Below are 14,925 nucleotides of genomic sequence, written 5' to 3' on the forward strand. Positions count from 1 at the left end.
TCCGTCTCTCTCAAAAATAAGTAAACATTAAAAAAAAATGAATCTGACATTTTTCCTGCCTCTAGAGAATTACTTTGTTGGGGGATTAAGCAAATCAAAATGATACCAAGATGGTGATTACATCTGGGTTGGCCCTAAAAGGCAATCTTTATATTTATATTCATGAATCTCTTTATTTTACACATTTCATAGAAAAATGTGTTATTTTTACAATCAGACAAGAAAGTTTTCAATGAAAAAGGAAGTGGATAATTATTTATCGTATGGATTGATAAGTGCCCACGCCAAATCTTGTACAGCCTACTCTGTAGCATGATCCATGAAAATACAAACTCTTCAATAAGTACTAAGTGACCTGATCAGGTTCTGAATGAAGGTAGGTGAGCATTTAAATATATGTGAATGTACTTGACTCTTAGCAAGATAAAGTCATTGCTAAAGTCAATTTCAGGGAGATAACGATGTGTATAATTCAAAGCAGTTCATTTAGACCATGTGACTCTGAATATAGGTCCCACACAGAGCAGACACTCTTATCTGAGTTTGTGTTTTGCAAACAGCATAGAGGCCCTTCACAATTTGTCTATAATAGATCTTTATGGGTTCCCAGAGTACACATTCCAGTCACATTCAAGGCAGAGCATTTCAAGCTGTTCTCCAAATGATTCTCTTTTAACCTCTGTGCTTTTACATTAAAATGGGCAACCCCTCTAGTCTTGTGAGCTCCTACTTATTTCCTTCCTGATGAGGACAGACACAGAGGCTGGAGGTGTAGGAACAGTCTTGCAGCTGCAGAAGAACTCAGGGAGGCTGGGACAAGATAGACCACAGCCTAGCAGCCCCTCCTATAGCACTGATGGGGAGATAGGCCTCCCCTACACTCCCAGGGTGGATGCCATAGGGGGAAGGGTAAGGCAATGCCCCAACAAAGGAATTTGGAAGGAGCTAACTACATATGCATTTACCCTTTGACCCAGTAATTATACTTCTAGAAATCTACTCTGAACGTATACCTCTACAAGTACAAATCAACATAGGAACAGATTTGTAATAATGGTGGCATTATTTGCAACAGCAAAACATTGCAATTAACTTAGTACTTATCCATGAGACACTGAGTGAATACACTATGGTACATCCATACATCCATATAATGGAGTACTAAAAAGAATGAGGAATATCCCTCTGAACTCATATGGTGACTTCCAGGACATATTTTATTTTATTATTTTATTTTAAAGTTTATTTATTGAGAGAGAGAGAGAGAGAGAGAGAGAGAGCAAGCATGAGGGGCAGAGAGAGAGAACCCCAAGCAGGGTCTGCACTGTCAGTGCAGAGCTTAACGTGGGGTGTGAACTCACAAACCATGAGATCATGACCTGAACAGAAATCAAGAGGCAGACACTTAACTGATTAAGCCACCCAGTCACTCCCAGGATATATTTTAAATGAAAAAAGTATAAAAGAGTATGTACAACATACTGCCCTTTCTGTTAAGAGAGAAGGGATAATTTAAATATACATATGTATGTATATAAAATATATATGTATATATATTTCCTTTTTTGCAGAAATAGGAGAGATAAATTGTAAACCAATGACAATATGTATATGTGGAGTTGGTAAGAAAGTGGGTGGGGGTGTATGGAGAGGAAGGAGACTTCTTTGAGTCTACGTACTTCTTTGACTTTGACTTTTGAGTTGTGTGTATTTTTACATATTCAAAGGAAAAAATTAAAAGGATGAAAAATATCAAAAACTACTACAAACAAAAAAATTAACCTAAGTGTACATTAAATATATAACCTGACTGTAAACTTTGGTACTAGGGCTATTATTATAAACCCCAAAATAATTGCAAAAAAAAATCGAAATTCATAGTAAAGTAGGATCAATTTATTGTTGGTCATGGCACTCACATTATTCTGAAACTTTGTTCAAGTTGTAAGACAGAGGAAGTAAGCAGATATATTTACTCTGATGTTGTAGGGAACCAGGGTTCTCACGATGAGGAAGAGAAATACAAATCAGGAATGGGGAAAGGAGAAGAACTCTGTGTTCCTAAGCTAATAATAAAGTTATCAGTGTAAACTCATGAACTTAAAATATATGTTCCCTAAATGCAAACTGGTGCAGCCACTCTGGAGAATAGTATGGAGTTTCCTCCAAAAACTAAAAATAGAACTACCCTAAAATCCAGCAATTGCACTACTAGGTATTTACCCAAAGGATACAAAAATATAGATTCAAAAGGGTACATGCAACCCGATGTTTACAGCAGTATAATCAACATTATCAACAATAGCCAAACTATGGAGAGAGCCCAAATGTCCATTGACTGATGAATGGATAAAGAAGGTGTATACACACACACACACACACACACACACACACACACACACACACACACACACAGGAACATTACTCAGCCATCAAAAAGAATGAAATCTTACCATTGCTATGACGTGGATGTAGCTAGAATGTATTATGCTAAGCAAAATAAGTCAATCAGAGAAAGACAAACACCATACGATTTCATTCATATGTAAAATTTAAGGAACAAAACAGATCAACATATGGGGGGGGGGATGAGAGAGAGAAACAAACCACAAGAGACCTTTAACAATAGAGAACAATCTGAGGGTTGATGGAGGGAGGTGGGTGGGGGGGTGGGCAAGATGGGCGATGGGGATTAAGGAGGGCACTTATGGAGCACCTGGGTGGCTCAGTCAGTTAAGCTTCAGACTGGGTTATGGCTCAGGTCGTGATCTCACGACTTGTGAGTTTGAGCCCGGGATCGGGCTCTGTGCTGACAGCTCAGAGCCTGCTTGGGATTCTCTCCCTTTCTCTGCCTTTCCCCGACTCTCACACTCTCTCTCTCTCTTTCTCTCTCCAAATAAATAAATAAACTTTTTTTTTTTTTTTTTCAAAAAGGAGGACAGGTGTTGTGATGAGCACTGGGTGTTGTATGTAAGGGATGAATCACTGAATTCTATCTTGAAACCAATATTGCGCTGTATGTTAACTAAAATTTAAATAAAAAGTAAAAGGGTACAGTAAAATAAATGAAATGAAATGAAAAAATAAAATGAAAAATAAAATAAAATAAAATAAAATAAAATAAAATAAAATAAAATAAAATAAAATAAAATAACAATGTTCCCTAGCTCTGTCCACTGAAAGGGTCTGGAAGCAGTGACAGGCCAACAGCTGTGCATAAACCTATCCACCCCCACGACTTGTTTCTAGATCTCATTCCCTATAAAGAAACCAGGGCTCCTCAAGAAAATGCTGAGAGCAGCCTGGGACACAGAAATACAAGGCCACGCTGGAGTCCTCTCCAGGTGCAGACAAAACCGAGTGCCTGCACAAACCACAACAATCACCAAACGCTTCTTCCGGTTAACACAAGCGTCTGCGGCTTCTGCACCAATTCAGCTTCTCTCCACCGTCCCTCCTCCTGTCACGAAGTCCCCAGCACCCCATCCAGGGCAAAGGCCCACTTCACAGACACAGCCCTGTCTCCTAACACAAGTTAAACTCCCACAGCCAGGCCCTGTTAACACCTGTGCCTGCAGGGCCCTGCCGGTCACCACGGTGTCTGTGGCCTCCCTGCTGCACTGGAGGCTGTGCTTCTCGCCCCTGGAAGGGCTCTCAGCACCTCCCGCCCACCCACGGGACATAAAGCCACCCACGGGACATACATGGGTAAGCACCTTTGTCGATGATGGAACGCACCTCTAAACCTTTTCCCGTAATTATACACTACGGCCAGAAAGGCATTTCAGAAACTTCCTCTACCCTGTGCCTCCTCCCCTGGCTTTGCTGGTCCCCAGAAACAATCATTCTCAAATCTTCTGGCTGTTTTTCTTAAGCCATATTCCTAAATAATATGCCTATTCTGTTACTTCTGGATTCACCTATTTCAAACATTATCTCTTCCCTTTCTACAGCATGCTGTCTGTCTTGTACACGTGAAGGAAAAAAAAATTATTCAAACTCAGAGGCAAACAAAATGACAACTGCTTGAGTTGTTTCAAAATGCTAAAGCATTTTCTCATCAATCTGTATGACCCTCCTCTGACACTCCTGGGGAATGTAACTTTACATTGTTCACAAAATACTCGATCAGCAATCCACAGCTGATGCTGTTTTCCTTCACACACGTCCATCCATATTCACTTCCTCCTCCCGTCTTCCCAACATACGATAATAATGAGTTTTTAAAAATTGGTCATCGGTATTGACATCATTATGACAAGGAAAATGCTGATCATTCCTTTCTTGAACAATGTCTTTCACCAAGTGCCACCCTATCCTTTCTCAAATGTGGAAAAGCCTCTATTCTGGACCACCGCATCCTCCCTGTGAGGCATCATGCTCTTGAGTCCTCCTGAAAACATTCCAACGTGGTTCTGCAGTCATGTCCCACCACTGCGATGCGAGGAGCCTCTGCTGATGAGCAGGGGTCATGGTGGTACCCACACAGCCTACCACAGATTCTCTGCAGACTGACCGAAGGCAGCCTAAATTTCAGTCTGGTTGAAATGTTCATCTCACACACTCATCTGTGTTCAGTGGATCAGTCGAAGAGAAGCTGAATTTAAATGATCCAGCCTCACTGTTTATGCAAATCTGGCATTAGAGATGACATGAATTCCTTCCTCCGTGCATTATCACTGAACGAAAGAAAAGGGATTACGCCATTTTTATGAGAGCTAGGTGGATACAGTTTGGTCCTCATTTTGGAGAGCTTGAAATACTTAGCATCATTATATATTTGATTATATAACCAGGTACTAAGGCACCTTTTACTTTAGTGACCCACAGGATGAGGTCAAGTTAGCTTTGTGAATCTAACGATCTGAGGTCCTTGAAGAAGTGGACGTAGACAGTGAAGAAGGGCCCATTCTGGAGAGTGTTCTGGGAGCTAGCTGTTACGAAACACACTCAGTGATGTGGCAATTTTGACAAGGTCGGTGGATATGAGAGCACAAAGTTGTTGTCTCCTGAAGGTGTGGAAACATTTTAGAAGAGGAGACAAACATGAACTTCTAGAAGCACATTTTATTCCTTTTCCAACTCCATCTTTTTTTCTGTTCATTATTTTTCAATTTGCATAACTTCTGTAAAATAATCTGTGGACAAGATGACCTAACAACTCTGTAAATCCCATTTAGCGATTCTCTGCGGTTTCTGCACATCCTGCTGTGACTATTTGTCAGTGACTGAGGCTGTCAACTTTAGCAAACCAGTTACAGGATGGCATGGAATCTGGAGGAATAATGCATCTGGGAGAGGCGGCTACTTAGCTTTAAAAGGATGTGAGGGATGCCTGCGTGGCTCAGTCTGTTAAGTGTCCAGCTCTCGATGTCCGGCTCTTGATTTCCGCTAAGATCATGGTCTCATGGTGTGTGGGATCGAGCCCCATGTTGGGACCCACACTGACAGCTCAGATCCTGCTTGGGATTCTCTCTCCCTCTCTCCCTGCTCTCTCCCCTTCCCCATCAATAAATAAATAAACTTAAAAAAATAAAAAGGATGTGAGAAATCAGGCCTTGATGGAGGCAAATGGATGGCAGGAAGCAACAGTAGGAATGAGAGCCCCAGTTTACAAGTTGACCTGGGTCTTCCCACTAGAGGTAATAAGTGAAGTCAGAGGAGGTGATATGACATCTTGGGGAAAGTACACAGAGGAAAAAGGACTGAAGAATGTTTATGCCAAAACTAAACCAGATATAACACCAAATCAAAATGCAAACCCCAAATTCTAAAGGGTCCTTGAAAGTTCAGAAGACAGATCTTAAGGTGGGTTCAAATTCTCAGAGATGAGAAGTAGCTCCTCAGTGAGTGGAAGTAAAAGTGAAACCCTTGCCACGAATGTTTTCTGTCATTCTAGAATGGTATCCAGGTGAGAAATATTTATTCTTCATTCTTCTCTATAAAGTACCAACAAGATATGCTAAAAAAAAAAAAAAAAAAAAAAGATCCGAGACTAAAGAATAAACATTTAGCCATCCTAAAATGCTAGAACATATGAAGTCTCCATGAAACACACACACACAGACACATACCGAATTCAAATATATGAAATGTCTCACCCAATAAATCAAGCAGAAGGAAGGAAATTAGTGACTGTTGTCTGAGTACTTGAGATCTACGGTTCTCTGAATATGGAATAGAAACGGATAGCCATTTTCTGTTTAATTCAATAGTCACATTAATTTGATCTGTGCTCTTATCAGCTCTACTCAGAGGGGAGACAGACCTTTAGCTTTCACTGGGGCCATAGAATGATAACACACGACTCAAACTTCTCAGAGAGTGAGGTTGTGATAGAATGGCCCCCAACGGTAAAACGAGTTCGAGGATCCCTGCATAATCGGAAATAGCCTACTTGTGGGAGCCAGTGGACATTCAATCTGGGGTGGGTGTCATGGCCCAGGGCAAGGTGATGGGGTCCAGGTAAGGGCATCTGCGTGTGGCCCTGGAGCCTGAGTCACGTGGCGGAGATTGTGCACAAGAGCATGGCCTGGTCCAGCACAGGGCATCAGAGTCCAAGCATGGTGGAGCCTGAACGGTGCTAAGTGATCCGTTTGAAGGTGTATGTGGCTTGGTGTCAATCCTTCTGTCTCTAGGCATCTTCTCTAAACTCGTATATGTATACGTATATGTATATGTATATGTATATGTGTATGTATATGTATACGTATATGTATATGTGTATGTGTATGTGTATGTGTATGTATATGTATATATTCACATGATGTGTGTGTGTGTGTGTGTGTGTGTGTGTGTATTTTGTGTGAGGGAGGGTCCACTTTCTCCTACTCTAGAGGGTCCTGGGGTTCAAATCCACATAATTCCAAGTCCCAAGTCCATCCAGGCCAAACCTCTTTCTTGTCTACTCCTCCTCTTTGAGATTTAGGTACTTTTCTATCTCCTGTGGCTTTGTCTGAATATAAGTTCAAATAGTACTACTTTCTAATTTCAGAAATAACCCAAATGCAATGGTGAGCTGAGCTAGCTTTAAGATCTCTGCTGGCGTCAACACTAACTACCCAGTAAGTGCCATTTTCAGCATTAGAGGTCTAGAGCCAGGTAAAGTTCAGCACTTCCTCCACTGGACCCTCAGAGCCCACAGCTGTTGTATTTGCCGTATCAACTGGCAATTCCTGTGTGTATGTGTCCGTGCCCTGAGGGCTGTGAGCTGCCTCACCGGGAGCTCCGTGTTTCACACCTGGATGGCCCAGGCCCAGAACATAGTAAGTGTCCCATGAATGTGTGTTGCACTGATAAACACCTAAGCCCGCGAAAATGCACAGCAGCCTAGTGCGTGGCAATTTTTTTTATTGACATTTGAGGCAGTGGTGCTCAGGATTCCAGGTATGCTCCAAGAACAATGGAATCTGAGAGGTTCTTTTTCAATTATGACAGCAGGTCAAAGGCTTTTTATTTTTTATTTTTTCAATTAAAAACATGTTGGCAGTGGGAACCTTTTTTTTTTAGAAGCATACAATTTCCATCTTTCTTCTTCTACCAAACTATTTCTCAGTTTGTTTTCAAGCTTTACATTAAATAATGCTTTTCTCCTGTGCTACTCAGGAGACTGAAATGAAACTGGCCTTCAACTGAATAGTATATCAGAGACTTGCAAACCATATGAATATGTATTACCAAGTTTCATTCTGTGCGTTTGTAACATGTGAACTTTAAAACTCACCACACGACATTATACAGTTTAAAAGGTAAACTAAAAGAACAGATTGCACAGAGTCAATGAAATAAAATGTTCCCAGTGAGTAGTGACTACGTTTGCAGTTTATAGTTCAAAACAAAAAGAGAAACCTCCACTCTCAGGACACATATCAAACATCAAATTTCACCCCAAACCCCTAGCCAGTCCCTGTGGACAAGGGGAAGGGTGCATGATCAGCAAAGTTTGGGTCATGCCCGTCATAGACACTAGAATAAATATGATTTCAACACATGGTGATGGGAAAACTGGATAACCACGTGCAAAAGAATTAAGTTGGTCTCCTACTTTGTACCACTCGCAAAAACTAACTCAAAATGGATTAAAGACTTAAATGTAAGACCTGAAACCATAAAGCTCTTAGAGAAAGCTCCTTAACCTTGGTCCTGGCAATTTTTTGGAAATGACATCACAAGTACAAGCAACAAAAGCAAAATTCAGTAAGTGGGACTGCATCCAAGTAAAAAGCTTCTTCACAGTAAAATAAACAATCATCAGCAAGACGAAAACACACCTTACCTACTAGGAGAAAATATTTGTAAACATATACCTGATAAGGGGTCTATATCCAAAACATCCAAGGAGCTCATACAACTCAACAGCAAACACACTGATTATAAAATGGGCAGAGGACATGAATAGATATTTTCCTAAAGAAGACATACAAATGGCCAACAATTACATGAAAAGATGCTCAACATCACTCATCACCAGAAAAATACAAATCAAAACCACAATGAGACATCATCTCATACCTCTTAGAACAGCACTATGATGAATGGATGAACATGGATGAACTTGAGAACATTGTTCTAAGGAAAATAAGCCCGTCACAGAACAAATACTGCATGATTCGCGTACCTGAAGTATCTAGAGTAGTCAAACACACAGAAGCAGAAAGCAAAATGGTGGCTGCCAGGGTCTGGGGGGAAGAGGGCAACGGGGAGTGGCTGTCTAATGGTAATGAAGTTTCAAGATGAAATGGTTCTGGAGATCTGCTGTACAACATGGAGCTTATATTTAACAAAACTGTATTTTACATTTAAAAATTTGTTAGATCTCATATTATGTGCTTTTTTACCACAACTGAAAAAAAAATGCTACTACTCAGACCCATCCAGATTGCTGGATATTATTGTTCATTCACTTCCACTGCTGCATAACAGTCCATTGTGTAAATGGAATTTTGTGAACTGTTTATTCATTGACTGTCCCGTTGATGGACTCTGGAAGGTCTCCAGGTTTTTATTATTGTAAAGAACACTGCTATTAACACTTTTTACACATCTCTTAATGCCCATATTCAAGAGTATTTCTTGGGTACATACCTTGGAGTAAAACTGCTAGGTTTTTATTTGTTAATGTCCAACTCTACGAAGTAATGCCAAATTATTTTTGCAAAGTGACTGTGATTAATTACACTTCCCAGCAATGTATAAAACACTCCTGTGGATTTATAGCCTCTATGACATTTGTTTTTGTCAGACCTTTTACTTTTCATCAGTCTGGTTGTATTCTTGACTTCTATCTCCCTAAATGAAAATGATATTGAAAACATTTTAATGTGTGTATTGGCCACAGGAGTTTCCTTTTCTTTGAAATGGCTGCTCATGAATCTTGCCTATTTTTCCAACGGATTATTTTATTTATTGAATTGTAAATATATATATACATATATATATATATGTATATATATATGATTGCTATTAATCCATATCAGTATCATATGATACAAATATTTCCCCCCAGTTTATAAGTTATCTTTTCAATTTCTTTATGGTGTTTGTTTTTGTTGTTAACAGATTTCTCAATTTTTTATATACTAAAATTTGTCAATCTTGTCTATTACATTCAATGCTTTTTCTTTAAAAAAATTTTTTTTTGAAGAAAGCTTTCCTAGCCCAAGGTCTAAGATACATCAATTTTTTCTACTAAGAGTGTTAACATTTTGTCTTTGGCATATCAGTCTCTAACCATTTGGAACTTATCTCTACATAAGTTGTGAAGAAGGAATCCAACTTCACTTTTTCCCATATGGATAACTTTTTTAAGTCCTATAATCACACTGTCCCTCCTTTTTCCATGATCACCCATGCCACTTTAGTCAGATATCAAACATCTATAAATATACTTTGATTATCCCTGAACTCATATCAGGCAGTTTTAATTATCATAATTTCATATTAAGTTCTGATGCCTGGGTAAGATAAATCCTCTCTTCCTGCTATATTCCTCTTCAAAAATGTTCTGGCTATCTCAGATATTTATTCTTCCATAGAGACTTCAGAATAACTTCATCAAATCCTATCAGAATCACCCTGTTGAAATTTTGACTGGAATTATTTATTAAACCTATCCATCAGTGTGAAAAGAAGTGACACTAATCTTGGAAGTTACTATGTATTGTATCACTTCTACCGCAGAATCATAGACCCAGGTTCACAGGGGAGAAATATCAAATTCACTTTTTATGAAAAAAAGAAAAAAAGTAGGCTAGGAGATACTACTGGGGCTCTTTGGAAAATACAATCTGCCACGTAAGTCTCCTTATCTATTCACATGGTATTCCTCTACACTTTTATGTCCTTAAAAATATGCCTTCATAATAAACATGTTTGATTTTCCCTGTGGAGATAGCATAGGTTTTTAGTTAGATTTACTACTCAGTACATTATATTTTCCATCACTATTGTCAGTTAGGTCTTCTCTTTAAATACATTTTTAGTTGCTTGTAATGTAAAGAAATGCAACTGATTTTGAATCCAGCCACCTTGCTAAACACTGCAAATAATACTTTTATTTCTTTCTAATCTCTAGGATTCTAGTATATTTTTCTTATTGCACTACATAGCATCTTTTTTTTTTTTTTTTGAGAACGAGAAAGAGCGAGCAAGCAAGCAGGGAAGAGGGGCAGAGAAAGAGACAGAGATGGAGAGAGAACCCTAAGCAGGCTCCACTCAGCATGGGGCCCAACAAGGAGCTCAATACCACAACCCTAAAGTCATAACCTGAACTGAAATCAAGAGTCAGATACTCAACCCAGGTGCCCCTGCACTATACAGGATCTTTTTAAAAATATATATATTTAATATATATTTTTGGTATATATTTTTTAAAGTTTATTTTTGACAGTGAGAGAATGAGAGAGAGAGAGAGGAAGAGGGAGCAGCAGAGGGGCAGAGAGAAAGGGAGAGAGAGAATCCCAAGCAGGCTCTGCACTGTCAGCACAGAGCCCAATGCAGGGGTTGAACTCACAAACTGTGAGATCATGACCTGTGCTAAACTCAAGAGTCAGGCACAACGGACTGAGCCATGCAGGCGCCCCCATATAGATCTGTAATAAAACTGGAATACAAGTGGTAGTAGCAGGGCTCCCTGTGGCATTCCTTAATTGTAAGGGAATATATACGTGTTTCCCCATTTAGAATGATGGTGCTCCAGATTTTTTAAACATATGCCTTACTGGTTAAGGAATTTCCCTTCTAACGCACCAAGAGATTTTAACATTAGTTGTAATAGAATACTTTAAGGACATTTTCTACATCTACTAAGATAAGCACATAGTTTTTTTAATACACTGTCTGATTTGCTAATAACGTCATTTAGAACTTTTGCCTATGTTCATGAGAGAAACGAACTTTTCCCTTCTTATACTGGCTTGCTTTGGTTTTGGTGCCATGGTTATACTTGCCTCATAGAATGAATTGCTATTCTTCCCTCTTGTAATATAATTACAAGAGTTTGAATAAAACTGGGATTGTCCTTGAAATGTCTGTTAGATTGCCTATAAAGCCATCTGTCTTGTGTTTTCTTTGTGGGAAGATTATAATCACTTCTTCAATTTCTTTAATAGCTATTGAAGTTGATTACTTTTGAGGTCAGTTCTAATAAATTATATTTTTCCAAGAATTTGTCCATTTTATTTATGCTTTTAAATTTGCTACTCTAGAATGGTTGATAGTATTTAGTAGTATTCCTTTAATTTGTTTTAGATCTACTTAAATCCCCTCCACATTCGTTACAGCATTTGTGTCCTTTTGCTTTTTTCAGTTGATCATTTTTGGCAGAAAGTTGCTGCCATTATTTTCCAAAAAAACCCCTCAATTTTTGCTTTGTTGATATTCTATATTGTAACACCTTTGTTTCTATTTCATTGACTCCTGCTCTTGTTTTTTATTTTCTCTTCAAACTTAATTTTGGTTTATTCTGTCATTATTTTTTAACTTCTTAAAGGATAGGCACGACTCATTAATTGTGAAGTCTTCCTCTTTTGGACAATTTAAAGCTAAAAATTTCTCCCAAAGATAAAACGTAAGAGAACTTTCACTTTTGCTGCAGCCTACCAGTCTTTATGTGTAGAACTTTCATTATCATTCAGCAAATTTCCACTGCGGTGCCCACTTTAACTTGTGGGTTTTTTAGAAGTGTGTCTTTTAACATACAAAGATATCTTTTTGTTTTTTGTTTTTTTTTTAATTTTTTTTTTAACGTTTATTTATTTTTGAGACAGAGAGAGACACAGCATGAACGGGGGAGGGGCAGAGAGAGAGGGAGACACAGAATTGGAAGCAGGCTCCAGGCTCTGAGCCATCAGCCCAGAGCCCGACGCGGGGCTCGAACTCGCGGACCACGAGATCGTGACCTGAGCTGAAGTCGGATGCTTAACCGACTGAGCCACCCAGGCGCCCCATATATCTTTTTGTTTTTAAACTTCAGTTCAATTATAGAGTAGTAAGAGTTATTGGTCTACGTGGATTGATCTTTGAAATTTATTGAAGCTTTCTTGGTTGCCTAATATTTCACCAAATGTGAATCCTTCGTGTGGATTGAGGGGGAAATGTGCTTTCTCTAATTCTTTCTTATTTTTAAAGTTTATTTATTTTGAGAGAGACAGAGACAGCTCGAGTGGGGAGCTGGGAGAGAGGGAGAGAGAGAGAATCTCAAGCAGGCTCAGAGCCTGGTGCGTCACTTGAACTCAGGAAACCGCCAGATCATGACCTGAGCCAAAACCAAGAGCCAGACACTTAAACCGACTGAGCCACCAGGCTTCCCTTCTCTAATTCTTGGCTGCAGAATTCTGTATATATCCATTAGATCAAGGCTATCAATTGCTATTCAGATGTCCTGTATCTTTTTTGAGTTGACAGCTTAATCTATCAAAAATCAAGAGCATGTCTTAAAAACTACTCCTGCGATGTCGGTTTTATCAATTTATCCTTGTAGTTCTGACACTTTGGACTTCAAACATTTTGAGGGTATTTTATTAGGTGCACGGATGTTTAAAATTACCACATCTTGACGAGTTTAATCCTCTATCATTGTGGTGACCTATTTCATCTCTAAATTTTTTTTTCTTAAAGTCAATTTTATTCTACATTAATCGGTTTTATTTTAATCATATTCATTTTTCATCCTTTCATTTAAAACTTTAAACCACAGGGGCACCTGGGTGACTCAGTCGGTTGGGCGTCCGACTTCGGCTCATGTCATGATCTCACGGTCCGTAAGTTCGAGCCCCGCATCAGGCTCTGTGCTGACAGCTCGGAGCCTGGAGCCTGCTTCCGATTCTGTGTCTCCCTCTCTCTGGCCCTCCCCCACTCACGCTTTGTCTCACTGTCTCTCTCAGAAATAAACATTTAAAAAAAAAAATAAATAAATAAATAAAAAATAAAATTTTAAACCATATATATTAGATTTTAATTCAAACTTTCAAGTTTATCCTTCACTTGTGAGTTTAGTGCATTTACTTTTATTGATATATTTGGATGCATTTCTGTCATCTTAATTTATACTTCCAATTTGTCCCTTTTTGTTTCCTTTTTATCCCTTCTTACCTGAAAGGAAAAAAAAAATCTCTGCATTCCCCACCTCAATAACAATATATCATTTTTTACATTCTTTATTCTTCCTCTCACTAATGTCCATCATATTGATATTACCTAAACTTAACATGTTTTATATGATATACATATAACATCATTTTTAAGACATTTTCCATATGCACACACTTGTTACCACAGCCTAGATCAAGATAAGCCAGTGAACACTCTAAAAGATTAACATTATGGACTTCTGTCACTGGAGATGAGTTTTGCCTGGTATTGAACTTCATAACTTCATATAAGTACAATCCTCCAGTATGCCAATTAAATGTTTTTGACATTTATTCATGATGTTGTATTTATCAGCATTCTGTTACTTTTTTTTTTTTTTTTCAACGTTTTTTATTTATTTTTGGGACAGAGAGAGACAGAGCATGAACGGGGGAGGGGCAGAGAGAGAGGGAGACACAGAATCGGAAACAGGCTCCAGGCTCCGAGCCATCAGCCCAGAGCCTGACGCGGGGCTCGAACTCACGGACCGCGAGATCGTGACCTGGCTGAAATTGGACACTTAACCGACTGCGCCACCCAGGCGCCCCAGCATTCTGTTACTTTTTATTGCTTAGCAACATTTCATTGCCTAAATAAACCACAATGTTTTAACCTATTCTCTTATTGTTGGGCATTTTGGGCTGTTTCCAGCCCATTTCTCTTGGGCCTTTTTTTTTTTTTTTTTTGCCTTTAATATTCCTAAATTTTGCAGTGAGGAGTGATCATAGTCACTCACTCTCCACTGCAAAAACAAGCCCTGGTCAGAGGCAGCATTAGGAAGAGACGTCTTTGAGACCGCAGAGCGTTGGCCTGGGGGTCTGAAGTGGCAGAAAGCAGAGGGACCTGTGGGGGGTCAGCACGCTCACCCGTTTTTGCAGCCCCTCACAAGTACGGAGTTCTGTGCTGTCTAGAGCTTGCCAGTGAGCACCCCAGGGCCAGAGAGCCCAACAAGCAAGGGCAGGAACTGTTGTTCCCAAGGCGACCGCTGGGAGAAGCGGGGGAGAAAATCCCCAAGATCTTCTGCTTTGACTCACAAGCCTTACTGAGCTGTCTCCTGCCACTGACCACAACAAGTGACCCGACCACTATACACGACAGTTCCATGAGCTCCCTGTGAGGCCACGGCTCTCCCACCGCTCTCTCTTCCCTCCTGGGAGTCAATCAGGGGGGAGGATCAGCCGTCCCGACTGTTCAGCACATTGGCTAGTCCCAGCCCCCATATTCTAAACAATTTCCAATCTTTAAATCATACAGAGCAAATGCTATACACATTGGCTCTATCAGTTTTGTTTCACA

The sequence above is a fragment of the Panthera pardus genome, unplaced genomic scaffold (genome assembly GCF_024362965.1).
Source record: "Panthera pardus isolate Hobbes unplaced genomic scaffold, ASM2436296v1 HiC_scaffold_15, whole genome shotgun sequence".
Classification (NCBI taxonomy): domain Eukaryota; kingdom Metazoa; phylum Chordata; class Mammalia; order Carnivora; family Felidae; genus Panthera; species Panthera pardus.